This window comes from Pseudophryne corroboree, unplaced genomic scaffold, assembly GCF_028390025.1.
Source record: "Pseudophryne corroboree isolate aPseCor3 unplaced genomic scaffold, aPseCor3.hap2 scaffold_739, whole genome shotgun sequence".
Classification (NCBI taxonomy): domain Eukaryota; kingdom Metazoa; phylum Chordata; class Amphibia; order Anura; family Myobatrachidae; genus Pseudophryne; species Pseudophryne corroboree.
Window position 1 is genome coordinate 182615 of NW_026970319.1, and position 26018 is coordinate 208632.

A 26018-nucleotide genomic window follows, 5' to 3' on the forward strand; every position below is an offset into this window, starting at 1 on the left:
CTGAAGCACTCACTCATCATGCGAAAGTACCAATGTGTTTCTTCATTGGTTGCTGGAAGAAACATCTTACAAAAACTCTCCAGATTATTGACTTTTTAAAGTTTTTCTAGGAATCGTTCTAGATGAATGCTTATTAGCCTTTGTCAGTATGTACTTTTGCAAAGTTTCGCTGTGGCGCAATCAGTTAGTGTGTACGGCTATTAACCAAAAGGTTGGTGGTTCAATCCCACCCAGGGACGTAATTGAACTTGTAATCAGATTTTGTTGATCTTTAAGTAGACAAGTCAAAATTTCGAAAACCCCTGTTATGGTGTAGGGTACCTGGCCTTCTCTGATGTAATCAGAGTTAGATTTGATTCATACTGTTAACTGGGTAGTATATCACAAGTTATACGGTGTGATTGGTGTGGCTGGTATGAATCTTGACCTTGGATTAACAAAAATCCTTTCCTCGAACTGTCTGTCTCCTCTGGGCACAGTTTCTCTAACTGAGGTATGGAGGAGGGGCATAGAGGGAGGAGCCAGTGCACACCCAGATCTAAAGTCTTTCTTAAAGTGCCCATGTCTGCTGCGGAGCCCGTCTATCCCCCATGGTCCTTACGGAGTCCCCATCATCCTCTACGGACTACGAGAAAAAAAAATTACCGGTAGGTTTAAAATGTTATTTTTTTCTCTGCAACCCACTGCTAAATTGTGCTTCCTAGCTGTTTTTTATAAAATCACTTAATTAAATCTAACTCTGATTACGTCAGAGAAGGCCAGGTACCCTACACCATAAGAGGGGGTTTGAAATTTTGACTTGTCTACTTAAAGATCACCAAAATCTGATGACAAGGTCAATTACATCCCTGGGTGGGATTGAACCACCAACCTTTTGGTTAATAGCCCATGTAAGTGCAAGAAATCCTGAAGCACTCACTCATCATGGGAAAGTACCAATGTGTTTCTTACAAAAATTCTCCAGATTATTGACTTTTTAAAGTTTTTCTAGGAAACGTTCTAGATGAATGATTATTAGCCTTTGTCAGTATTGACTTTTGCAAGGTGTCTCTGTGGCGCAATCGGTTAGCATGTTTGGCTATTAACCAAAAGGTTGGTGGTTCAATCCCACCCAGGGATGTAATTGACCTTGTAATCAGATTTTGGTGATCTTTAAGTAGACAAGTCAAAATTTCAAAAACCCCCCTTATGGTGTAGGGTACCTGGCCTTCTCTGATGTAATCAGAGTTAGATTTGATTAAGTGATTTTATAAAAAAACAGCTAGGAAGCACAATTTAGCAGTGGGTTGCAGAGAAAAAAAATATGCTGGCAGAAAAGTCCAATTGAGTGATTAAACAGCTCTTCATTTTCTGATTTTATGTTTATGCTAACAAATTTGCTCTCTGAAAAGTGTCCACAAAGCCAAGTCTCTGATTAACACCTTTGTAGGAATGGTTTTTCACCTATTACTGAAATAAACTTGCTTCATTGGAAAGGCATCAAAGATGCATCCTCATTTCAATGTCTACTGAAATAATACAGGTTGACACCAGGAAACGTCACTGCATCCTTGCTGCTTCCTCACGGGGAAGTCTGTTTAATGTGAAAACAAGGTGATATCTAATCAGCACACAGGTAAGGAATTAAGAAAATCTTTCTTTGTGGGTGAAGATGTTTCTCACAAATTGTTGTCCCAATGCATCATTGAAATTCAAGATGGAAGATGATTTTCATATATCACTTGTACATTTTGCATTGCTCTTCTGGTGACAATGTAGTTTGTTTTTGTCAATTACCATTTCAGTAATAGGGTAAAGAAAATTAAGTGGATTTTTTAAAGAAAACAATGCTGTCAATATACTATTAAAACAAATTAAAATGATAAAAGTTATTGTACTTTAAGTAAAAATAAAAGAGCCAAAATATCAATCCCAGTTTTTGATTACTTTAATTATAAAAAAAAAAATGCACATAGCAGAGGATAGTTTCGATCAATCGACCTCTGGGTTATGGGCCCAGCATGCTTCCATTGCACTACTCTGCTGCTCATGGAAGTGTAAGAGATCCTGAAGACTAAATTGATTAAAGGCCTAAAAGTACTGGACTATAAGGAAAGACTTACTAGGCTGAATATTTATACACTAGAAAAGAGGTGCCTAAGAGGAGATATTATTAATATCTTCAAATATGTAAAGATACATAACAAAGAGTTATCAGAGGAATTATTTATTAAAAGAACACGTGGTCACTCGCTGCGACTGGAGGAAAGTTCAGAACGCAATGGAGGAAAGGTTTCTTCACTGTTAGGGCAATCAGGATGTGGAATTCCCTGCCAGGGAAGGTGGTAATGGCGGACTCTGTAATTGGATTTAAAAAAGGAATGGATACATTTCTGAATGAAAAAGCTATCCAAGGTTATAATACTTAAAATATCAACATGGTTAATCCGGGGGTAACATGAGTTATAGTAGCTAACTAGTCATAAAACATTATTCAGCAAGTATGTAGAATCATCACAACTTAAAACAGGTTGAACACGATGGGCAATTTGCCTCTATTCAACCTCAAAAACTATGTTACTATATTACTATGTTATTGTAGTATACAGAACACCACAATGCAATGAGCAGTGATAGTGAGCACTGATGAGGATACTAGAACTGACACTGAGCAGCAAGATGCAGCACTGGACTATTAGTAATGTACTGTAGTATGCTGAGCACCACAATGCAGCACAAGACAATGAGCAGTGATACTGAGCACTGATGAGGATACTACTGAGAACTGACACTGAGCAGGAGAGACACACTACTAGTATTACTGAGCAGCAATAAGTAACCACTGATACTGAGCACTGATATTGAGATTTCCACTGAGAGAACATAGCCACGTCCTCTCCGCTCTCTCTTCAATGCACGAGTAAAAATGGCAGCAACGCGCAGCTCTTTATATGGAATCCGAATCTCGCGAGAATCCGACAGCGGGATGATGACATTTTCCCTTGTTCAGGTTTTCCGAGTCAGGCGGGAACAACCGAGCCTGCCTCGGACCAGTGTAAACCACGTGGAGTTCGTGGGGAATTCGGTTCTCGGAGAACCGAACCCGCTCCTCTCTACCTTATACCCATCAATTTTTTTATTTTCAATCTAAGCCCCTGCAGTTTTCTGTAAGCATCTGCTTCGCTATGATGATCAACAAGTCACAAGGGCAAACACTCAGGGTTTGAGGCGTAGATCTTAGGACCAGCTGCTACAAGCATGGCAGAGGTGTCACTATCACTGGTGACACACAGAGAGGTGGCGAGGGAGATTGTAATGCAGTGCGCGCAGATAAGCAGCGCAATGGTAAAAAGGAGGCATGGTTTCATAGGTAGGGGCGTGGCCTGGTGGCCTGAATCTACATTTTGTTGCTCCGGGTGTCCCGGGGGTTGGGGGCTGCACCCGGGGACTAGTGTGTGAGCGGTGCTGGCTCCTGCACAGTGACAGGGCATGGCCACCCAGCATGACGCCTCCCTTCTTGACCATGCTGTAATTGCAGTCGCACTGCAGTTCAGCGTGATCATAAAAAATGGTGTAGGCTCCTGCTGGTGCAGACTGTATGTGCGCGCAGGAAGCCGCCACCATTTTTGTGATCACAGCGGCTGAATGTGATGTCATACAGCCGCTGTGACCACGCCCCCTGTGTCTCCTCCGTTGCAGACCCCATTTTGAAGCCTTGCCCCCGCACCGCTCCATCCCTGACTTGGAAATGGAGTGTTGCTGACCCACCTCTCCCCCCCTTCCCCACCCCGATTGACAGGCAGAGGCGATCACATTCTCTGCGGGGTGCCGCAGAAAATGCAGGCACATGCGTATGCTCTTAGCAATTTTTGCAGTTGGATCGCTTATTGTGATTGCAATCCAACCTGAATCAGGCCCTATTACCTATCACAATGCGCTGCGGGCAGTACAAAATTGGGTTAATATAGGAGAAAAACCCCCAGACCTGTGCTCCTTAACTGTACCTGGTGGCTAGTGGAGCGGCTGCCCAGTAATCAGTGTCCACCGCAGTGCGCACACGGCCCACCCCCTACGGCCTCGCTCCCCTTCATCAGCGGCCTCGTGATCCGGAAGGGTGGTGTGTGTGTGACTGACCTTAGGATGAAACCGGAGCCTCCGCTGCAGTGACCCAGCAACCAGGGCACGGGAGTATATAGCGCCGCTGGGAGTGATGAAGCTGCAGTAAAGATGTCTATTAGACCTAGCCTGCTGCAGCCCTTGTAGATTCTCATAAAACAAGTTCTTCTTTTCTTGTCAAAAGTAATAGCTAAGAATAGGCTGCCTGAGGCAGGCCCCTGTTAATTGGCCTGCTACTGAAGGCACCAACTACAAACTGAGCTCCCTGTTCATGGAAGCGGGGTTATAGAGGAGAATGCACTGAGCTTCTTGGGAACAGTCAAAAGCTTTGAGCCGGTTGGTGCCTCAGATCAAGATCCTACTCTACACCCCAATGTGAATCCTTGTGGAGTCCAGTGTACCCCACAGAAGAAATTAATGTGTCACACCCATTGGCAGCAACCTTAGAATAGCTGCTGACGGGCACAATTGAGAAAGGAAGGGGGGGGGACATTTGAATCCAGCACATAGATGCAATTCAAATATGTAATTTGTACCTTCCTATTTTAAAATATAATGGATGAACCTCACCCTGTGAGAACAATCTTCATGATCAAGAGATCTAATATGTAAAATAAGTATGAGTTGGGATAGGGCTGGGGAGGGTGGCAGCTCGGGCAGCCCCTCCCCCGTCAAGTTAAGGAGATTCAACTGAGGAAGCACAAGGGAACTCTCGTCTGGGGACAACAACTGCAGGGAGACCACATCTTTTCAGATGAACATGGGATGGCGGAAGGCTGCCTAATACTGAAGCACCATCAAATATCAAACCATATCCAACAACTAGTAACAGCATTCCTGGGGGAAGGTCTGCAGCAGACGGATTTGCATACGGTGATGTCATCCAAGCAGTGGGCCAAAGTTGGCTGGAACCCTCATCTGCATATAAAAAGAGAAAAGGGGCATGCAGGGCATGGCGGCCTTTTGCAGTGCTTGGATGACCCCTAGTTCGCATTAAACACCCCCACCCTCCTTTGGTGTGGGGCTCATGTTGGCCATGCCCCATCCCCTGAAGCATTCATGCTGATTTCTTGCAGCAGCTGGGCACTGTAACAGCTCCAGAGCTGCTCTGTAAGGCAAGTAAAAGGGTGTGGGCCCTGCAGCACCACCTGTAGTTCGCATTGTGCGTTGGAAGGCACAAAGTAAGCAGACGGGAGGAGAAGTCAGGATAGTACACAAGGGCATCCTTTTCTCTTAGTCCGTAGAGGATGCTGGGGTCACATTAAGAACCATGGGGTATAGACGGGATCCGCAAGAGACATGGGCACTTTAAGACTTTCAAAGGGTGTGAACTGGCTCCTCCCTCTATGCCCCTCCTCCAGACTCCAGTTATAGGAACTGTGCCCAGGGAGACGGACATTTCGAGGAAAGGATTTATTGTTAAACTAAGGTGAGCATCTTACCAGCTCACACCTTAAGCATGCCGCAGAACGTGGCATTCAACAGAACACAAGCCAACGGCATGAACAATTGCAGCAAAAAGCTGACCAGAACCGTAACACAACATGTGTATAACCACAAGTAATAACTGCAGACACAGTATGGACTGGGACGGGTGCCCAGCATCCTCTACGTACTAAGAGAAAAGGATTTACCGGTAGGTATTAAAATCCTATTTTCTCATACGACCTAGAGGATGCTGGGGTCACATTAAGAACCATGGGGTTATACCAAAGCTCTTGAACGGGTGGGAGAGTGCGTACGACTCTGCAGCACCGAATGACCCAACTTGAGGTTATCATCAGCCAAGGTATCAAACTTGTAAAACTTAGCAAAAGTGTTTACTAAATAGCTGCTCGGCAAAGTTGCAATGCCGAGACTCCCCGACCAGCTGCCCAGGATGAACCCACCTTTCTAGTAGAATGGGTCTTCACCTAATTCAGTAACGGCAATCCTGCCGTGGAATGAGCATGCTGAATTTTACCACAGATCCAGCGCATAATGGTCTGCATGGAAGCAGGACACCCAATCATGTTGGGAGCATACAGGACAAACAGAGCCTCTGTTTTCCTAATCTGAACCGTTCTGGTGACATAAATTTTCAAAGTTCTGACCACAGCCAGAGACTTTGACTCAACGAAGGTGTCAGTGGCCAAAGGCACCATGTGGAAAGATGAACCACCTTCGGCAGAAATTGTTGACGTGTCCTCAATTCTGCTCTATCTTCATGAAAGATCAAATAAAGGCTCTTGTGATACTGCATGGTTTGTACTGTTTTCCATGTGCTCCCAGATCTTTCAAGCAAGTAGCATGGTCAAGAAAGTTCTGTTTGAAAAGAAACAAACATTTACTGTCATTGTTATGCAAATAAACTTACATTAAAGCTAACAAGAAAGCACACTCGTTCTGTCTTTAAACTGATAAAAGAAACCCCAATAATATGGGGCATGCAAAAATTGAGATAAAACTCAGTTTTGCTCCTCTCCACGGAAATCTTTAATAAAAGGCGAAATATTTGTTAGTTCTGAAGAGAAACCAGAGCATGACCAAGATTCCACCTGTCGCCTGAGTGCCATGCCAGCAGTTCTCATTCAGCTCAAAGTGAGCACCCAATTTGAATGAAAGAAAGCAGATTTCTCACCAGGCTTCCCCTTGCTATAAACATGGTTTGTACTCTTTTCCATGTGCTCCCAGATCTTTCAAACAATTAGTGTGGTCAAGAAAGTTCTGTTTGAAAAGAAACAAACATTTACTGTCATTTCTATGCAAATGAGCTTACATTAAAGCACACTCGTTCTATCTTTAAACCAATAAAATAAAACCCCAATAAGATGGGGCATGCAAAAATTGAGATAAAACTCAGTTTTGCTCCTCTCCACGGAAATCTTTAGTAAAAGGCGAAAGATTTGTTCGTTCTGAAGAGAAACCACAGCATGACCAAGATTCTACCTGTCGCCTGAGTGCCATGCCAGCAGTCCTCATTCAGCTCAAAGTGAGCACCCAATTTGAAAGAAAGAAAGCAGATTTCTCACCAGGCTTCCCCTTGCTATAAACATGGTTTGTACTCTTTTCCATGTGCTCCCAGATCTTTCAAGCAATTAGTATAGTCAAGAAAGTTCTGTTTGAAAAGAAACAAACATTTACTGTCATTTCTACGCAAATGAGCTTACATTAAAGCACACTCGTTCTATCTTTAAACTGATAAAAGAAACCCCAATAAGACGGGGCATGCAAAAATTGAGATAAAACTCAGTTTTGCTCCTCTCCACGGAAATCTTTAGTAAAAGGCAAAAGATTTGTTCGTTCTGAAGAACTAGCACAAGGGAACTCTCAAAAGAAGAACAAGGCTCTGAAACAAAGAAATCTGACTTTTACCAGAGCTGACCAGAGGAAAACACAAACACAGTCCCCCACTACCACAAATAAAGCAGTCGAGTTTCCCACATTTGGGGAAATCACAGGGGTCAGCATACCCAGAATGCAATGAATGAACCTCACCCTGGGAGAATAATCTTCATGACCATGGTATCTCCTATGCAAAATAAGTATGATTTGGGATAGAGCTGGGGAGGGCCGCTGCTCAGGCACATCTCTGTCAAGTTAAGGAGATTCAACTGAGGCAGCACAAGGGAACTCTCATCTGGGGACAACAACTGCAGGGAGAACACATATTTTCAGATGAACATGGGAGGGCAGAAGGCTGCCTAATACTGAAGCACCCCCAAACAACAAACAAAATGCAACAACTAGTGCAAGCATTCCTGGGGGAAGGCCTGCCGCAGATGGATTTGCATATGGTGATGTCATCCAAGCAGTGGGTCAAAGTTGGCTTCAACCCTCGTCTGCATATGAAAACAGAAAAGGGGCGTGCAGGGCATGGTGGCCTTTTGCGGCGCTTGTCTGACCCCTAGTTTGCATTAAACACCTCCACCCTCCTTCGGTGTGGGGCTCATGTTGGCTATGCCCCAGCCCCTGAAGCATTCAAGCTGATTTTTCTCCCAAACGAAAGACACTAGAATGAAAATTTTAAAGCCTCCTGTTAGTGCTTCATCTACACGTTATAGCCCTGAATTTTCCAATGCCTATCTCTTTGCAAAAGAGAGATATCGGCAAGGAAAAGCTGTATTGTACCTTTGCATTTTTCTCCCAAACGAAAGACACTAGAATGAAAATTTTAAAGCCTCCTGTTAGTGCTTCATCTACACGTTATAGCCCTGAATTTTCCAATGCCTAGCTCTTTGCAAAAGAGAGATATTGGCAAGGAAAAGCTGTATTGTACCTTTGCATTTTTCTCCCAAACGAAAGACACTAGAATGAAAATTTTAAAGTCTACTGTTAGAGCTTCATCTACACGTTATAGCCCTGAATTTTCCAATGCCTAGCTCTTTGCAAAAGAGAGATATCGGCAAGGAAAAGCTGTATTGTACCTTTGCATTTTTCTCCCAAACGAAAGACACTAGAATGAAAATTTTAAAGCCTCCTGTTAGTGCTTCATATACACGTTATAGCCCTGAATTTTCCAATGCCTATCTCTTTGCAAAAGAGAGATATCGACAAGGAAAAGCTGTATTGTACCTTTGCATTTTTCTCCCAAACGAAGGACATTAGAATGAAAATTTTAAAGCCTCCTATTAGTGCTTCATCTACACGTTATAGCCCTGAATTTTCCAATGCCTAGCTCTTTGCAAAAGAGAGATATCGGCAAGGAAAAGCTGTATTGTACCTTTGCATTTTTCTCCCAAACGAAAGACACTAGAATGAAAATTTTAAAGCCTCCTGTTAGTGCTTCATCTACACGTTATAGCCCTGAATTTTCCAATGCCTATCTCTTTGCAAAAGAGAGATATCGGCAAGGAAAAGCTGTATTGTACCTTTGCATTTTTCTCCCAAACGAAGGACACTAGAATGAAAATTTTAAAGCCTCCTATTAGTGCTTCATCTACACGTTATAGCCCTGCATTTTCCAATGCCTATCTCTTTGCAAAAGAGAGATATCGGCAAGGAAAAGCTGTATTGTACCTTTGCATTTTTCTCCCAAACGAAGGACACTAGAATGAAAATTTTAAAGCCTCCTGTTAGTGCTTCATCTATACGTTATAGCCCTGAATTTTCAAATGCCTATCTCTTTGCAAAAGAGAGATATCGGCAAGGAAAAGCTGTATTGTACCTTTGCATTTTTCTCCCAAACGAAAGACACTAGAATGAAAATTTTAAAGCCTCCTGTTAGTGCTTCATCTACACGTTATAGCCCTGAATTTTCCAATGCCTATCTCTTTGCAAAAGAGAGATATCGGCAAGGAAAAGCTGTATTGTACCTTTGCATTTTTCTCCCAAACGAAGGACACTAGAATGAAAATGTAAAAGCCTCCTGTTAGTGCTTCATCTACACGGTATAGCCCTGAATTTTCCAATGCCTAGCTCTTTGCAAAAGAGAGATATTGGCAAGGAAAAGCTGTATTGTACCTTTGCATTTTTCTCCCAAACGAAGGACACTAGAATGAAAATTTTAAAGCCTCCTGTTAGTGCTTCATCTACACGTTATAGCCCTGAATTTTCCAATGCCTATCTCTTTGCAAAAGAGAGATATCGGCAAGGAAAAACTGTATTGTACCTTTGCATTTTTCTCCCAAACGAAAGACACTAGAATGAAAATTTTAAAGCCTCCTGTTAGTGCTTCATCTACACGTTATAGCCCTGAATTTTCCAATGCCTAGCTCTTTGCAAAAGAGAGATATCGGCAAGGAAAAGCTGTATTGTACCTTTGCATTTTTCTCCCAAACGAAGGACACTAGAATGAAAATGTAAAAGCCTCCTGTTAGTGCTTCATCTACACGGTATAGCCCTGAATTTTCCAATGCCTAGCTCTTTGCAAAAGAGAGATATTGGCAAGGAAAAGCTGTATTGTACCTTTGCATTTTTCTCCCAAACGAAAGACACTAGAATGAAAATTTTAAAGCCTCCTGTTAGTGCTTCATCTACACGTTATAGCCCTGAATTTTCCAATGCCTATCTCTTTGCAAAAGAGAGATATCGGCAAGGAAAAACTGTATTGTACCTTTGCATTTTTCTCCCAAACGAAAGACACTAGAATGAAAATTTTAAAGCCTCCTGTTAGTGCTTCATCTACACGTTATAGCCCTGAATTTTCCAATGCCTAGCTCTTTGCAAAATCGAGATATTGGCAAGGAAAAGCTGTATTGTACCTTTGCATTTTTCTCCCAAACGAAAGACACTAGAATGAAAATTTTAAAGCCTCCTGTTAGTGCTTCATCTACACGTTATAGCCCTGAATTTTCCAATGCCTAGCTCTTTGCAAAAGAGAGATATCGGCAAGGAAAAGCTGTATTGTACCTTTGCATTTTTCTCCCAAACGAAAGACACTAGAATGAAAATTTTAAAGCCTCCTGTTAGTGCTTCATCTACACGTTATAGCCCTGAATTTGTCCAATGCCTATCTCTTTGCAAAAGAGAGATATCGGCAAGGAAAAGCTGTATTGTACCTTTGCATTTTTCTCCCAAACGAAGGACACTAGAATGAAAATTTTAAAGCCTCCTGTTAGTGCTTCATCTACACGTTATAGCCCTGAATTTTCCAATGCCTATCTCTTTGCAAAAGAGAGATATCGGCAAGGAAAAGCTGTATTGTACCTTTGCATTTTTCTCCCAAACGAAAGACACTAGAATGAAAATTTTAAAGCCTCCTGTTAGTGCTTCATCTACATGTTATAGCCCTGAATTTTCCAATGCCTATCTCTTTGCAAAAGAGAGATATCGGCAAGGAAAAGCTGTATTGTACCTTTGCATTTTTCTCCCAAACGAAGGACATTAGAATGAAAATTTTAAAGCCTCCTATTAGTGCTTCATCTACACGTTATAGCCCTGAATTTTCCAATGCCTATCTCTTTGCAAAAGAGAGATATCGGCAAGGAAAAGCTGCATTGTACTTTTGCATTTTTCTCCCAAACGAAAGACACTAGAATGAAATTTTTAAAGCCTACTGTTAGTGCTTCATCTACACGTTATAGCCCTGCATTTTCCAATGCCTATCTCTTTGCAAAAGAGAGATATCGGCAAGGAAAAGCTGCATTGTACTTTTGCATTTTTCTCCCAAACGAAAGACACTAGAATGAAAATTTTAAAGCCTCCTGTTAGTGCTTCATCTACACGTTATAGCCCTGAATTTTCCAATGCCTAGCTCTTTGCAAAAGAGAGATATTGGCAAGGAAAAGCTGTATTGTACCTTTGCATTTTTCTCCCAAACGAAAGACACTAGAATGAAAATTTTAAAGCCTCCTGTTAGTGCTTCATCTACACGTTATAGCCCTGAATTTTCCAATGCCTATCTCTTTTCTAAAGAGAGATATCGGCAAGGAAAAACTGTATTGTACCTTTGCATTTTTCTCCCAAACGAAGGACACTAGAATGAAAATTTAAAAGCCTCCTGTTAGTGCTTCATCTACACGTTATAGCCCTGCATTTTCCAATGCCTATCTCTTTGCAAAAGAGAGATATCGGCAAGGAAAAGCAGCATTGTACCTTTGCATTTTTCTCCCAAACGAAAGACACTAGAATGAAAATTGTAAAGCCTCCTGTTAGTGCTTCATCTACACGTTATAGCCCTGCATTTTCCAATGCCTAGCTCTTTGCAAAAGAGAGATATTGGCAAGGAAAAGCTGTATTGTACCTTTGCATTTTTCTCCCAAACGAAAGACACTAGAATGAAATTTTTAAAGCCTCCTGTTAGTGCTTCATCTACATGTTATAGCCCTGCATTTTCCAATGCCTATCTCTTTGCAAAAGAGAGATATCGGCAAGGAAAAGCAGCATTGTACTTTTGCATTTTTCTCCCAAACGAAAGACACTAGAATGAAAATTTTAAAGCCTCCTATTAGTGCTTCATCTACACGTTATAGCCCTGAATTTTCCAATGCCTAGCTCTTTGCAAAAGAGAGATATCGGCAAGGAAAAGCTGTATTGTACCTTTGCATTTTTCTCCCAAACGAAAGACACTAGAATGAAAATTTTAAAGCCTCCTGTTAGTGCTTCATCTACACGTTATAGCCCTGAATTTTCCAATGCCTATCTCTTTGCAAAAGAGAGATATCGGCAAGGAAAAGCTGTATTGTACCTTTGCATGTTTCTCCCAAACGAAGGACACTAGAATGAAAATTTTAAAGCCTCCTATTAGTGCTTCATCTACACGTTATAGCCCTGAATTTTCCAATGCCTATCTCTTTGCAAAAGAGAGATATCGGCAAGGAAAAGCTGTATTGTACCTTTGCATTTTTCTCCCAAACGAAGGACACTAGAATGAAAATTTTAAAGCCTCCTTTTAGTGCTTCATCTACACGTTATAGCCCTGAATTTTCCAATGCCTATCTCTTAGCAAAAGAGAGATATCGGCAAGGAAAAGCTGCATTGTACTTTTACATTTTTCTCCCAAACGAAAGACACTAGAATGAAAATTTTAAAGCCTCCTGTTAGTGCTTCATCTACACGTTATAGCCCTGAATTTTCCAATGCCTATCTCTTTGCAAAAGAGAGATATCGGCAAGGAAAAGCTGCATTGTACTTTTACATTTTTCTCCCAAACGAAAGACACTAGAATGAAAATTTTAAAGCCTCCTTTTAGTGCTTCATCTACACGTAATAGCCCTGAATTTTCCAATGCCTATCTCTTTGCAAAAGAGAGATATCGGCAAGGAAATGCTGTATTGTACCTTTGCATTTTTCTCCCAAACGAAAGACACTAGAATGAAAATTTTAAAGCCTCCTGTTAGTGCTTCATCTACACGTTATAGCCCTGAATTTTCCAATGCCTAGCTCTTTGCAAAAGAGAGATATTGGCAAGGAAAAGCTGTATTGTACCTTTGCATTTTTCTCCCAAACGAAGGACACTAGAATGAAAATTTTAAAGCCTCCTGTTAGTGCTTCATCTACACGTTATAGCCCTGAATTTTCCAATGCCTATCTCTTTGCAAAAGAGAGATATCGGCAAGGAAAAGCAGCATTGTACTTTTGCATTTTTCTCCCAAACGAAAGACACTAGAATGAAAATTTTAAAGCCTCCTGTTAGTGCTTTATCTACACGTTATAGCCCTGAATTTTCCAATGCCTAGCTCTTTGCAAAAGAGAGATATTGGCAAGGAAAAGCTGTATTGTACCTTTGCATTTTTCTCCCAAACGAAAGACACTAGAATGAAAATTTTAAAGTCTACTGTTAGTGCTTCATCTACACGTTATAGCCCTGAATTTTCCAAAGCCTAGCTCTTTGCAAAAGAGAGATATCGGCAAGGAAAAGCTGTATTGTACCTTTGCATTTTTCTCCCAAACGAAAGACACTAGAATGAAAATTTTAAAGCCTCCTGTTAGTGCTTCATCTACACGTTATAGCCCTGAATTTTCCAATGCCTATTTCTTTGCAAAAGAGAGATATCGGCAAGGAAAAGCTGTATTGTACCTTTGCATTTTTCTCCCAAACGAAGGACACTAGAATGAAAATTTTAAAGCCTCCTATTAGTGCTTCATCTACACGTTATAGCCCTGAATTTTCCAATGCCTATCTCTTTGCAAAAGAGAGATATCGGCAAGGAAAAGCTGTATTGTACCTTTGCATTTTTCTCCCAAACGAAGGACACTAGAATGAAAATTTTAAAGCCTCCTTTTAGTGCTTCATCTACACGTTATAGCCCTGAATTTTCCAATGCCTATCTCTTAGCAAAAGAGAGATATCGGCAAGGAAAAGCTGTATTGTACCTTTGCATTTTTCTCCCAAACGAAAGACACTAGAATGAAAATTTTAAAGCCTCCTGTTAGTGCTTCATATACACGTTATAGCCCTGAATTTTCCAATGCCTATCTCTTTGCAAAAGAGAGATATCGGCAAGGAAAAGCTGCATTGTACTTTTACATTTTTCTCCCAAACGAAAGACACTAGAATGAAAATTTTAAAGCCTCCTGTTAGTGCTTCATCTACACGTTATAGCCCTGAATTTTCCAATGCCTATCTCTTTGCAAAAGAGAGATATCGGCAAGGAAAAGCTGCATTGTACTTTTACATTTTTCTCCCAAACGAAAGACACTAGAATGAAAATTTTAAAGCCTCCTTTTAGTGCTTCATCTACACGTAATAGCCCTGAATTTTCCAATGCCTATCTCTTTGCAAAAGAGAGATATCGGCAAGGAAATGCTGTATTGTACCTTTGCATTTTTCTCCCAAACGAAAGACACTAGAATGAAAATTTTAAAGCCTCCTGTTAGTGCTTCATCTACACGTTATAGCCCTGAATTTTCCAATGCCTATCTCTTTGCAAAAGAGAGATATCGGCAAGGAAAAGCTGTATTGTACCTTTGCATTTTTCTCCCAAACGAAGGACACTAGAATGAAAATGTTAAAGCCTCCTTTTAGTGCTTCATCTACACGTTATAGCCCTGAATTTTCCAATGCCTATCTCTTAGCAAAAGAGAGATATCGGCAAGGAAAAGCTGTATTGTACCTTTGCATTTTTCTCCCAAACGAAAGACACTAGAATGAAAATTTTAAAGTCTACTGTTAGTGCTTCATCTACACGTTATAGCCCTGAATTTTCAAATGCCTAGCTCTTTGCAAAAGAGAGATATCGGCAAGGAAAAGCTGTATTGTACCTTTGCATTTTTCTCCCAAACGAAAGACACTAGAATGAAAATTTTAAAGCCTCCTGTTAGTGCTTCATCTACACGTTATAGCCCTGAATTTTCCAATGCCTATCTCTTTGCAAAAGAGAGATATCGGCAAGGAAAAGCTGTATTGTACCTTTGCATTTTTCTCCCAAACGAAAGACACTAGAATGAAAATTTTAAAGGCTCCTGTTAGTGCTTCATATACACGTTATAGCCCTGAATTTTCCAATGCCTATCTCTTTGCAAAAGAGAGATATCGGCAAGGAAAAGCTGCATTGTACTTTTACATTTTTCTCCCAAACGAAAGACACTAGAATGAAAATTTTAAAGCCTCCTGTTAGTGCTTCATCTACACGTTATAGCCCTGAATTTTCCAATGCATATCTCTTTGCAAAAGAGAGATATCGGCAAGGAAAAGCTGCATTGTACTTTTACATTTTTCTCCCAAACGAAAGACACTAGAATGAAAATTTTAAAGCCTCCTTTTAGTGCTTCATCTACACGTAATACCCCTGAATTTTCCAATGCCTATCTCTTTGCAAAAGAGAGATATCGGCAAGGAAATGCTGTATTGTACCTTTGCATTTTTCTCCCAAACGAAAGACACTAGAATGAAAATTTTAAAGCCTCCTGTTAGTGCTTCATCTACACGTTATAGCCCTGAATTTTCCAATGCCTATCTCTTTGCAAAAGAGAGATATCGGCAAGGAAAAGCTGTATTGTACCTTTGCATTTTTCTCCCAAACGAAGGACACTAGAATGAAAATTTTAAAGCCTCCTTTTAGTGCTTCATCTACACGTTATAGCCCTGAATTTTCCAATGCCTATCTCTTTGCAAAAGAGAGATATCGGCAAGGAAAAGCTGCATTGTACTTTTGCATTTTTCTCCCAAACGAAAGACACTAGAATGAAAATTTTAAAGCCTCCTGTTTGTGCTTCATCTACACGTTATAGCCCTGAATTTTCCAATGCCTATCTCTTTGCAAAAGAGAGATATCGGCAAGGAAAAGCTGCATTGTACTTTTACATTTTTCTCCCAAACGAAAGACACTAGAATGAAAATTTTAAAGCCTCCTTTTAGTGCTTCATCTACACGTAATAGCCCTGAATTTTCCAATGCCTATCTCTTTGCAAAAGAGAGATATCGGCAAGGAAATGCTGTATTGTACCTTTGCATTTTTCTCCCAAACGAAAGACACTAGAATGAAAATTTTAAAGCCTCCTGTTAGTGCTTCATCTACACGTTATAGCCCTGAATTTTCCAATGCCTATCTCTTTGCAAAAGAGAGATATCGGCAAGGAAAAACTGTATTGTACCTTTGCATTTTTCTCCCAAACGAAAGACACTAGAATGAAAAATTTAAAGCCTCCTGTTAGTGCTTCATCTACACGTTATAGCCCTGAATTTTCCAATGCCTATCTCTTTGCAAAAGAGAGATATCGGCAAGGAAAAGCTGTATTGTACCTTTGCATTTTTCTCCCAAACGAAAGACACTAGAATGAAATTTTTAAAGCCTACTGTTAGTGCTTCATCTACACGTTATAGCCCTGCATTTTCCAATGCCTATCTCTTTGCAAAAGAGAGATATCGGCAAGGAAAAGCTGTATAGTACCTTTGCATTTTTCTCCCAAACGAAAGACACTAGAATGAAATTTTTAAAGCCTCCTGTTAGTGCTTCATCTACACGTTATAGCCCTGAATTTTCCAATGCCTAGCTCTTTGCAAAAGAGAGATATTGGTAAGGAAAAGCTGTATTGTACCTTTGCATTTTTCTCCCAAACGAAAGACACTAGAATGAAAATTTTAAAGCCTCCTGTTAGTGCTTCATCTACACGTTATAGCCCTGAATTTTCCAATGCCTATCTCTTTTCAAAAGAGAGATATCGGCAAGGAAAAACTGTATTGTACCTTTGCATTTTTCTCCCAAACGAAGGACACTAGAATGAAAATTTAAAAGCCTCCTGTTAGTGCTTCATCTACACGTTATAGCCCTGCATTTTCCAATGCCTATCTCTTTGCAAAAGAGAGATAACGGCAAGGAAAAGCAGCATTGTACCTTTGCATTTTTCTCCCAAACGAAAGACACTAGAATGAAAATTGTAAAGCCTCCTGTTAGTGTTTCATCTACACGTTATAGCCCTGCATTTTCCAATGCCTAGCTCTTTGCAAAAGAGAGATATTGGCAAGGAAAAGCTGTATTGTACCTTTGCATTTTTCTCCCAAACGAAAGACACTAGAATGAAAATTTTAAAGCCTCCTGTTAGTGCTTCATCTGCACGTTATAGCCCTGCATTTTCCAATGCCTATCTCTTTGCAAAAGAGAGATATCGGCAAGGAAAAGCAGCATTGTACTTTTGCATTTTTCTCCCAAACGAAAGACACTAGAATGAAAATTTTAAAGCCTCCTGTTAGTGCTTCATCTACACGTTATAGCCCTGAATTTTCCAATGCCTATCTCTTTGCAAAAGAGAAATATCGGCAAGGAAAAGCAGCATTGTACTTTTGCATTTTTCTCCCAAACGAAAGACACTAGAATGAAAATTTTAAAGCCTCCTGTTAGTGCTTCATCTACACGTTATAGCCCTGAATTTTCCAATGCCTAGCTCTTTGCAAAAGAGAGATATTGGCAAGGAAAAGCTGTATTGTACCTTTGCATTTTTCTCCCAAACGAAAGACACTAGAATGAAAATTTTAAAGCCTCCTGTTAGTGCTTCATCTACACGTTATAGCCCTGAATTTTCCAATGCCTATCTCTTTGCAAAAGAGAGATATCGGCAAGGAAAAGCTGTAATGTACCTTTGCATTTTTCTCCCAAACGAAGGACACTAGAATGAAAATTTTAAAGCCTCCTGTTAGTGCTTCATCTACACGTTATAGCCCTGAATTTTCAAATGCCTATCTCTTTGCAAAAGAGAGATATCGGCAAGGAAAAGCTGTATTGTACCTTTGCATTTTTCTCCCAAACGAAAGACACTAGAATGAAAATTTTAAAGCCTCCTGTTAGTGCTTCATCTACACGTTATAGCCCTTAATTTTCCAATGCCTAGCTCTTTGCAAAAGAGAGATATTGGCAAGGAAAAGCTGTATTGTACTTTTGCATTTTTCTCCCAAACGAAAGACACTAGAATGAAAATTTTAAAGCCTCCTGTTAGTGCTTCATCTAAACGTTATAGCCCTGAATTTTCCAATGCCTATCTCTTTGCAAAAGAGAGATATCGGCAAGGAAAAACTGTATTGTACCTTTGCATTTTTCTCCCAAACGAAAGACACTAGAATGAAAATTTTAAAGCCTCCTGTTAGTGCTTCATCTACACGTTATAGCCCTTAATTTTCCAATGCCTAGCTCTTTGCAAAAGAGAGATATTGGCAAGGAAAAGCTGTATTGTACTTTTGCATTTTTCTCCCAAACGAAAGACACTAGAATGAAAATTTTAAAGCCTCCTGTTAGTGCTTCATCTACACGTTATAGCCCTGAATTTTCCAATGCCTATCTCTTTGCAAAAGAGAGATATCGGCAAGGAAAAGCTGTATTGTACCTTTGCATTTTTCTCCCAAACGAAGGACACTAGAATGAAAATTTTAAAGCCTCCTATTAGTGCTTCATCTACACGTTATAGCCCTGAATTTTCCAATGCCTATCTCTTTGCAAAAGAGAGATATCGGCAAGGAAAAGCTGTATTGTACCTTTGCATTTTTCTCCCAAACGAAGGACACTAGAATGAAAATTTTTTAGCCTCCTGTTAGTGCTTCATCTACACGTTATAGCCCTGAATTTTCCAATGCCTATCTCTTTTCAAAAGAGAGATATCGGCAAGGAAAAACTGTATTGTACCTTTGCATTTTTCTCCCAAACGAAGGACACTAGAATGAAAATTTAAAAGCCTCCTGTTAGTGCTTCATCTACACGTTATAGCCCTGCATTTTCCAATGTCTATCTCTTTGCAAAAGAGAGATAACGGCAAGGAAAAGCAGCATTGTACCTTTGCATTTTTCTCCCAAACGAAAGACACTAGAATGAAAATTGTAAAGCCTCCTGTTAGTGTTTCATCTACACGTTATAGCCCTGCATTTTCCAATGCCTAGCTCTTTGCAAAAGAGAGATATTGGCAAGGAAAAGCTGTATTGTACCTTTGCATTTTTCTCCCAAACGAAAGACACTAGAATGAAAATTTTAAAGCCTCCTGTTAGTGCTTCATCTGCACGTTATAGCCCTGCATTTTCCAATGCCTATCTCTTTGCAAAAGAGAGATATCGGCAAGGAAAAGCAGCATTGTACTTTTGCATTTTTCTCCCAAACGAAGGACACTAGAATGAAAATTTTAAAGCCTCCTGTTAGTGCTTCATCTACACGTTATAGCCCTGAATTTTCCAATGCCTATCTCTTTTCAAAAGAGAGATATCGGCAAGGAAAAACTGTATTGTACCTTTGCATTTTTCTCCCAAACGAAGGACACTAGAATGAAAATTTAAAAGCCTCCTGTTAGTGCTTCATCTACACGTTATAGCCCTGCATTTTCCAATGCCTATCTCTTTGCAAAAGAGAGATAACGGCAAGGAAAAGCAGCATTGTACCTTTGCATTTTTCTCCCAAACGAAAGACACTAGAATGAAAATTGTAAAGCCTCCTGTTAGTGTTTCATCTACACGTTATAGCCCTGCATTTTCCAATGCCTAGCTCTTTGCAAAAGAGAGATATTGGCAAGGAAAAGCTGTATTGTACCTTTGCATTTTTCTCCCAAACGAAAGACACTAGAATGAAAATTTTAAAGCCTCCTGTTAGTGCTTCATCTGCACGTTATAGCCCTGCATTTTCCAATGCCTATCTCTTTGCAAAAGAGAGATATCGGCAAGGAAAAGCAGCATTGTACTTTTGCATTTTTCTCCCAAACGAAAGACACTAGAATGAAAATTTTAAAGCCTCCTGTTAGTGCTTCATCTACACGTTATAGCCCTGAATTTTCCAATGCCTATCTCTTTGCAAAAGAGAAATATCGGCAAGGAAAAGCAGCATTGTACTTTTGCATTTTTCTCCCAAACGAAAGACACTAGAATGAAAATTTTAAAGCCTCCTGTTAGTGCTTCATCTACACGTTATAGCCCTGAATTTTCCAATGCCTAGCTCTTTGCAAAAGAGAGATATTGGCAAGGAAAAGCTGTATTGTACCTTTGCATTTTTCTCCCAAACGAAAGACACTAGAATGAAAATTTTAAAGCCTCCTGTTAGTGCTTCATCTACACGTTATAGCCCTGAATTTTCCAATGCCTATCTCTTTGCAAAAGAGAGATATCGGCAAGGAAAAGCTGTAATGTACCTTTGCATTTTTCTCCCAAACGAAGGACACTAGAATGAAAATTTTAAAGCCTCCTGTTAGTGCTTCATCTACACGTTATAGCCCTGAATTTTCAAATGCCTATCTCTTTGCAAAAGAGAGATATCGGCAAGGAAAAGCTGTATTGTACCTTTGCATTTTTCTCCCAAACGAAAGACACTAGAATGAAAATTTTAAAGCCTCCTGTTAGTGCTTCATCTACACGTTATAGCCCTTAATTTTCCAATGCCTAGCTCTTTGCAAAAGAGAGATATTGGCAAGGAAAAGCTGTATTGTACTTTTGCATTTTTCTCCCAAACGAAAGACACTAGAATGAAAATTTTAAAGCCTCCTGTTAGTGCTTCATCTAAACGTTATAACCCTGAATTTTCCAATGCCTATCTCTTTGCAAAAGAGAGATATCGGCAAGGAAAAACTGTATTGTACCTTTGCATTTTTCTCCCAAACGAAAGACACTAGAATGAAAATTTTAAAGCCTCCTGTTAGTGCTTCATCTACACGTTATAGCCCTTAATTTTCCAATGCCTAGCTCTTTGCAAAAGAGAGATATTGGCAAGGAAAAGCTGTATTGTACTTTTGCATTTTTCTCCCAAACGAAAGACACTAGAATGAAAATTTTAAAGCCTCCTGTTAGTGCTTCATCTACACGTTATAGCCCTGAATTTTCCAATGCCTATCTCTTTGCAAAAGAGAGATATCGGCAAGGAAAAGCTGTATTGTACCTTTGCATTTTTCTCCCAAACGAAGGACACTAGAATGAAAATTTTAAAGCCTCCTATTAGTGCTTCATCTACACGTTATAGCCCTGAATTTTCCAATGCCTATCTCTTTGCAAAAGAGAGATATCGGCAAGGAAAAGCTGTATTGTACCTTTGCATTTTTCTCCCAAACGAAGGACACTAGAATGAAAATTTTTTAGCCTCCTGTTAGTGCTTCATCTACACGTTATAGCCCTGAATTTTCCAATGCCTATCTCTTTTCAAAAGAGAGATATCGGCAAGGAAAAACTGTATTGTACCTTTGCATTTTTCTCCCAAACGAAGGACACTAGAATGAAAATTTAAAAGCCTCCTGTTAGTGCTTCATCTACACGTTATAGCCCTGCATTTTCCAATGTCTATCTCTTTGCAAAAGAGAGATAACGGCAAGGAAAAGCAGCATTGTACCTTTGCATTTTTCTCCCAAACGAAAGACACTAGAATGAAAATTGTAAAGCCTCCTGTTAGTGTTTCATCTACACGTTATAGCCCTGCATTTTCCAATGCCTAGCTCTTTGCAAAAGAGAGATATTGGCAAGGAAAAGCTGTATTGTACCTTTGCATTTTTCTCCCAAACGAAAGACACTAGAATGAAAATTTTAAAGCCTCCTGTTAGTGCTTCATCTGCACGTTATAGCCCTGCATTTTCCAATGCCTATCTCTTTGCAAAAGAGAGATATCGGCAAGGAAAAGCAGCATTGTACTTTTGCATTTTTCTCCCAAACGAAGGACACTAGAATGAAAATTTTAAAGCCTCCTGTTAGTGCTTCATCTACACGTTATAGCCCTGAATTTTCCAATGCCTATCTCTTTTCAAAAGAGAGATATCGGCAAGGAAAAACTGTATTGTACCTTTGCATTTTTCTCCCAAACGAAGGACACTAGAATGAAAATTTAAAAGCCTCCTGTTAGTGCTTCATCTACACGTTATAGCCCTGCATTTTCCAATGCCTATCTCTTTGCAAAAGAGAGATAACGGCAAGGAAAAGCAGCATTGTACCTTTGCATTTTTCTCCCAAACGAAAGACACTAGAATGAAAATTGTAAAGCCTCCTGTTAGTGTTTCATCTACACGTTATAGCCCTGCATTTTCCAATGCCTAGCTCTTTGCAAAAGAGAGATATTGGCAAGGAAAAGCTGTATTGTACCTTTGCATTTTTCTCCCAAACGAAAGACACTAGAATGAAAATTTTAAAGCCTCCTGTTAGTGCTTCATCTACACGTTATAGCCCTGAATTTTCCAATGCCTATCTCTTTGCAAAAGAGAGATATCGGCAAGGAAAAGCTGTAATGTACCTTTGCATTTTTCTCCCAAACGAAGGACACTAGAATGAAAATTTTAAAGCCTCCTGTTAGTGCTTCATCTACACGTTATAGCCCTGAATTTTCAAATGCCTATCTCTTTGCAAAAGAGAGATATCGGCAAGGAAAAGCTGTATTGTACCTTTGCATTTTTCTCCCAAACGAAAGACACTAGAATGAAAATTTTAAAGCCTCCTGTTAGTGCTTCATCTAAACGTTATAGCCCTGAATTTTCCAATGCCTATCTCTTTGCAAAAGAGAGATATCGGCAAGGAAAAACTGTATTGTACCTTTGCATTTTTCTCCCAAACGAAAGACACTAGAATGAAAATTTTAAAGCCTCCTGTTAGTGCTTCATCTACACGTTATAGCCCTTAATTTTCCAATGCCTAGCTCTTTGCAAAAGAGAGATATTGGCAAGGAAAAGCTGTATTGTACCTTTGCAGTTTTCTCCCAAACGAAAGACACTAGAATGAAAATTTTAAAGCCTCCTGTTAGTGCTTCATCTGCACGTTATAGCCCTGCATTTTCCAATGCCTATCTCTTTGCAAAAGAGAGATATCGGCAAGGAAAAGCAGCATTGTACTTTTGCATTTTTCTCCCAAACGAAGGACACTAGAATGAAAATTTTAAAGCCTCCTGTTAGTGCTTCATCTACACGTTATAGCCCTGAATTTTCCAATGCCTATCTCTTTTCAAAAGAGAGATATCGGCAAGGAAAAACTGTATTGTACCTTTGCATTTTTCTCCCAAACGAAGGACACTAGAATGAAAATTTAAAAGCCTCCTGTTAGTGCTTCATCTACACGTTATAGCCCTGCATTTTCCAATGCCTATCTCTTTGCAAAAGAGAGATAACGGCAAGGAAAAGCAGCATTGTACCTTTGCATTTTTCTCCCAAACGAAAGACACTAGAATGAAAATTGTAAAGCCTCCTGTTAGTGTTTCATCTACACGTTATAGCCCTGCATTTTCCAATGCCTAGCTCTTTGCAAAAGAGAGATATTGGCAAGGAAAAGCTGTATTGTACCTTTGCATTTTTCTCCCAAACGAAAGACACTAGAATGAAAATTTTAAAGCCTCCTGTTAGTGCTTCATCTACACGTTATAGCCCTGAATTTTCCAATGCCTATCTCTTTGCAAAAGAGAGATATCGGCAAGGAAAAGCTGTAATGTACCTTTGCATTTTTCTCCCAAACGAAGGACACTAGAATGAAAATTTTAAAGCCTCCTGTTAGTGCTTCATCTACACGTTATAGCCCTGAATTTTCAAATGCCTATCTCTTTGCAAAAGAGAGATATCGGCAAGGAAAAGCTGTATTGTACCTTTGCATTTTTCTCCCAAACGAAAGACACTAGAATGAAAATTTTAAAGCCTCCTGTTAGTGCTTCATCTAAACGTTATAGCCCTGAATTTTCCAATGCCTATCTCTTTGCAAAAGAGAGATATCGGCAAGGAAAAACTGTATTGTACCTTTGCATTTTTCTCCCAAACGAAAGACACTAGAATGAAAATTTTAAAGCCTCCTGTTAGTGCTTCATCTACACGTTATAGCCCTTAATTTTCCAATGCCTAGCTCTTTGCAAAAGAGAGATATTGGCAAGGAAAAGCTGTATTGTACCTTTGCAGTTTTCTCCCAAACGAAAGACACTAGAATGAAAATTTTAAAGTCTACTGTTAGTGCTTCATCTACACGTTATAGCCCTGAATTTTCCAATGCCTATCTCTTTGCAAAAGAGAGATATCGGCAAGGAAAAGCTGTATTGTACCTTTGCATTTTTCTCCCAAACGAAGGACACTAGAATGAAAATTTTAAAGCCTCCTATTAGTGCTTCATCTACACGTTATAGCCCTGAATTTTCCAATGCCTATCTCTTTGCAAAAGAGAGATATCGGCAAGGAAAAGCTGTATTGTACCTTTGCATTTTTCTCCCAAACGAAGGACACTAGAATGAAAATTTTAAAGCCTCCTGTTAGTGCTTCATCTACACGTTATAGCCCTGAATTTTCCAATGCCTATCTCTTAGCAAAAGAGAGATATCGGCAAGGAAAAGCTGTATTGTACCTTTGCATTTTTCTCCCAAACGAAAGACACTAGAATGAAAATTTTAAAGCCTCCTGTTAGTGCTTCATATACACGTTATAGCCCTGAATTTTCTCATGCCTATCTCTTTGCAAAAGAGAGATATCGGCAAGGAAATGCTGCATTGTACTTTTACATTTTTCTCCCAAACGAAAGACACTAGAATGAAAATTTTAAAGCCTCCTGTTAGTGCTTCATCTACACGTTATAGCCCTGAATTTTCCAATGCCTATCTCTTTGCAAAAGAGAGATATCGGCAAGGAAAAGCTGCATTGTACTTTTACATTTTTCTCCCAAACGAAAGACACTAGAATTAAAATTTTAAAGCCTCCTTTTAGTGCTTCATCTACACGTAATAGCCCTGAATTTTCCAAAGCCTATCTCTTTGCAAAAGAGAGATATCGGCAAGGAAATTCTGTATTGTACCTTTGCATTTTTCTCCCAAACGAAAGACACTAGAATGAAAATTTTAAAGCCTCCTGTTAGTGCTTCATCTACACGTTATAGCCCTGAATTTTCCAATGCCTAGCTCTTTGCAAAAGAGAGATATTGGCAAGGAAAAGCTGTATTGTACCTTTGCATTTTTCTCCCAAACGAAAGACACTAGAATGAAAATTTTAAAGCCTCCTGTTAGTGCTTCATCTACACGTTATAGCCCTGAATTTTCCAATGCCTATCTCTTTGCAAAAGAGAGATATCGGCAAGGAAAAGCTGTATTGTACCTTTGCATGTTTCTCCCAAACGAAGGACACTAGAATGAAAATTTTAAAGCCTCCTATTAGTGCTTCATCTACACGTTATAGCCCTGAATTTTCCAATGCCTATCTCTTTGCAAAAGAGAGATATCGGCAAGGAAAAGCTGTATTGTACCTTTGCATTTTTCTCCCAAACGAAGGACACTAGAATGAAAATTTTAAAGCCTTCTGTTAGTGCTTCATCTACACGTTATAGCCCTGAATTTTCAAATGCCTATCTCTTTGCAAAAGAGAGATATCGGCAAGGAAAAGCTGTATTGTACCTTTGCATTTTTCTCCCAAACGAAAGACACTAGAATGAAAATTTTAAAGCCTCCTGTTAGTGCTTCATCTACACGTTATAGCCCTGAATTTTCCAATGCCTAGCTCTTTGCAAAAGAGAGATATTGGCAAGGAAAAGCTGTATTGTACCTTTGCATTTTTCTCCCAAACGAAGGACACTAGAATGAAAATTTTAAAGCCTCCTGTTAGTGCTTCATCTACACGTTATAGCCCTGAATTTTCCAATGCCTATCTCTTTGCAAAAGAGAGATATCGGCAAGGAAAAGCAGCATTGTACTTTTGCATTTTTCTCCCAAACGAAAGACACTAGAATGAAAATTTTAAAGCCTCCTATTAGTGCTTCATCTACACGTTATAGCCCTGAATTTTCCAATGCCTAGCTCTTTGCAAAAGAGAGATATCGGCAAGGAAAAGCTGTATTGTACCTTTGCATGTTTCTCCCAAACGAAGGACACTAGAATGAAAATTTTAAAGCCTCCTATTAGTGCTTCATCTACACGTTATAGCCCTGAATTTTCCAATGCCTATCTCTTTGCAAAAGAGAGATATCGGCAAGGAAAAGCTGTATTGTACCTTTGCATTTTTCTCCCAAACGAAGGACACTAGAATGAAAATTTTAAAGCCTTCTGTTAGTGCTTCATCTACACGTTATAGCCCTGAATTTTCAAATGCCTATCTCTTTGCAAAAGAGAGATATCGGCAAGGAAAAGCTGTATTGTACCTTTGCATTTTTCTCCCAAACGAAAGACACTAGAATGAAAATTTTAAAGCCT

General features: G+C 39.8%; 5 non-coding genes across 5 annotated transcripts; 1 reads left to right on the plus strand and 4 right to left on the minus strand.

The window, feature by feature from the left end:
* Window positions 1–1046: 1046 nt before the first annotated feature.
* Window positions 1047–1120, plus strand: TRNAN-AUU (transfer RNA asparagine (anticodon AUU)). Its single transcript has one exon. It is a non-coding gene; the product is annotated as a tRNA-Asn (tRNA).
* A 5382-nt stretch (window positions 1121–6502) lies between these two features.
* Window positions 6503–6618, minus strand: LOC135040366 (U5 spliceosomal RNA). The gene has a single exon (XR_010234273.1). It is a non-coding gene; the product is annotated as a U5 spliceosomal RNA (small nuclear RNA).
* Window positions 6619–6893: 275 nt separating this feature from the next.
* Window positions 6894–7009, minus strand: LOC135040362 (U5 spliceosomal RNA). Its single transcript, XR_010234269.1, has one exon. It is a non-coding gene; the product is annotated as a U5 spliceosomal RNA (small nuclear RNA).
* Window positions 7010–7283: 274 nt separating this feature from the next.
* On the minus strand, window positions 7284–7400 carry LOC135040371 (U5 spliceosomal RNA). The gene has a single exon (XR_010234277.1). It is a non-coding gene; the product is annotated as a U5 spliceosomal RNA (small nuclear RNA).
* A 59-nt stretch (window positions 7401–7459) lies between these two features.
* LOC135040401 (U1 spliceosomal RNA) lies at window positions 7460–7623 on the minus strand. Its single transcript, XR_010234306.1, has one exon. It is a non-coding gene; the product is annotated as a U1 spliceosomal RNA (small nuclear RNA).
* Between the last annotated feature and the right edge of the window lie 18395 nt (window positions 7624–26018).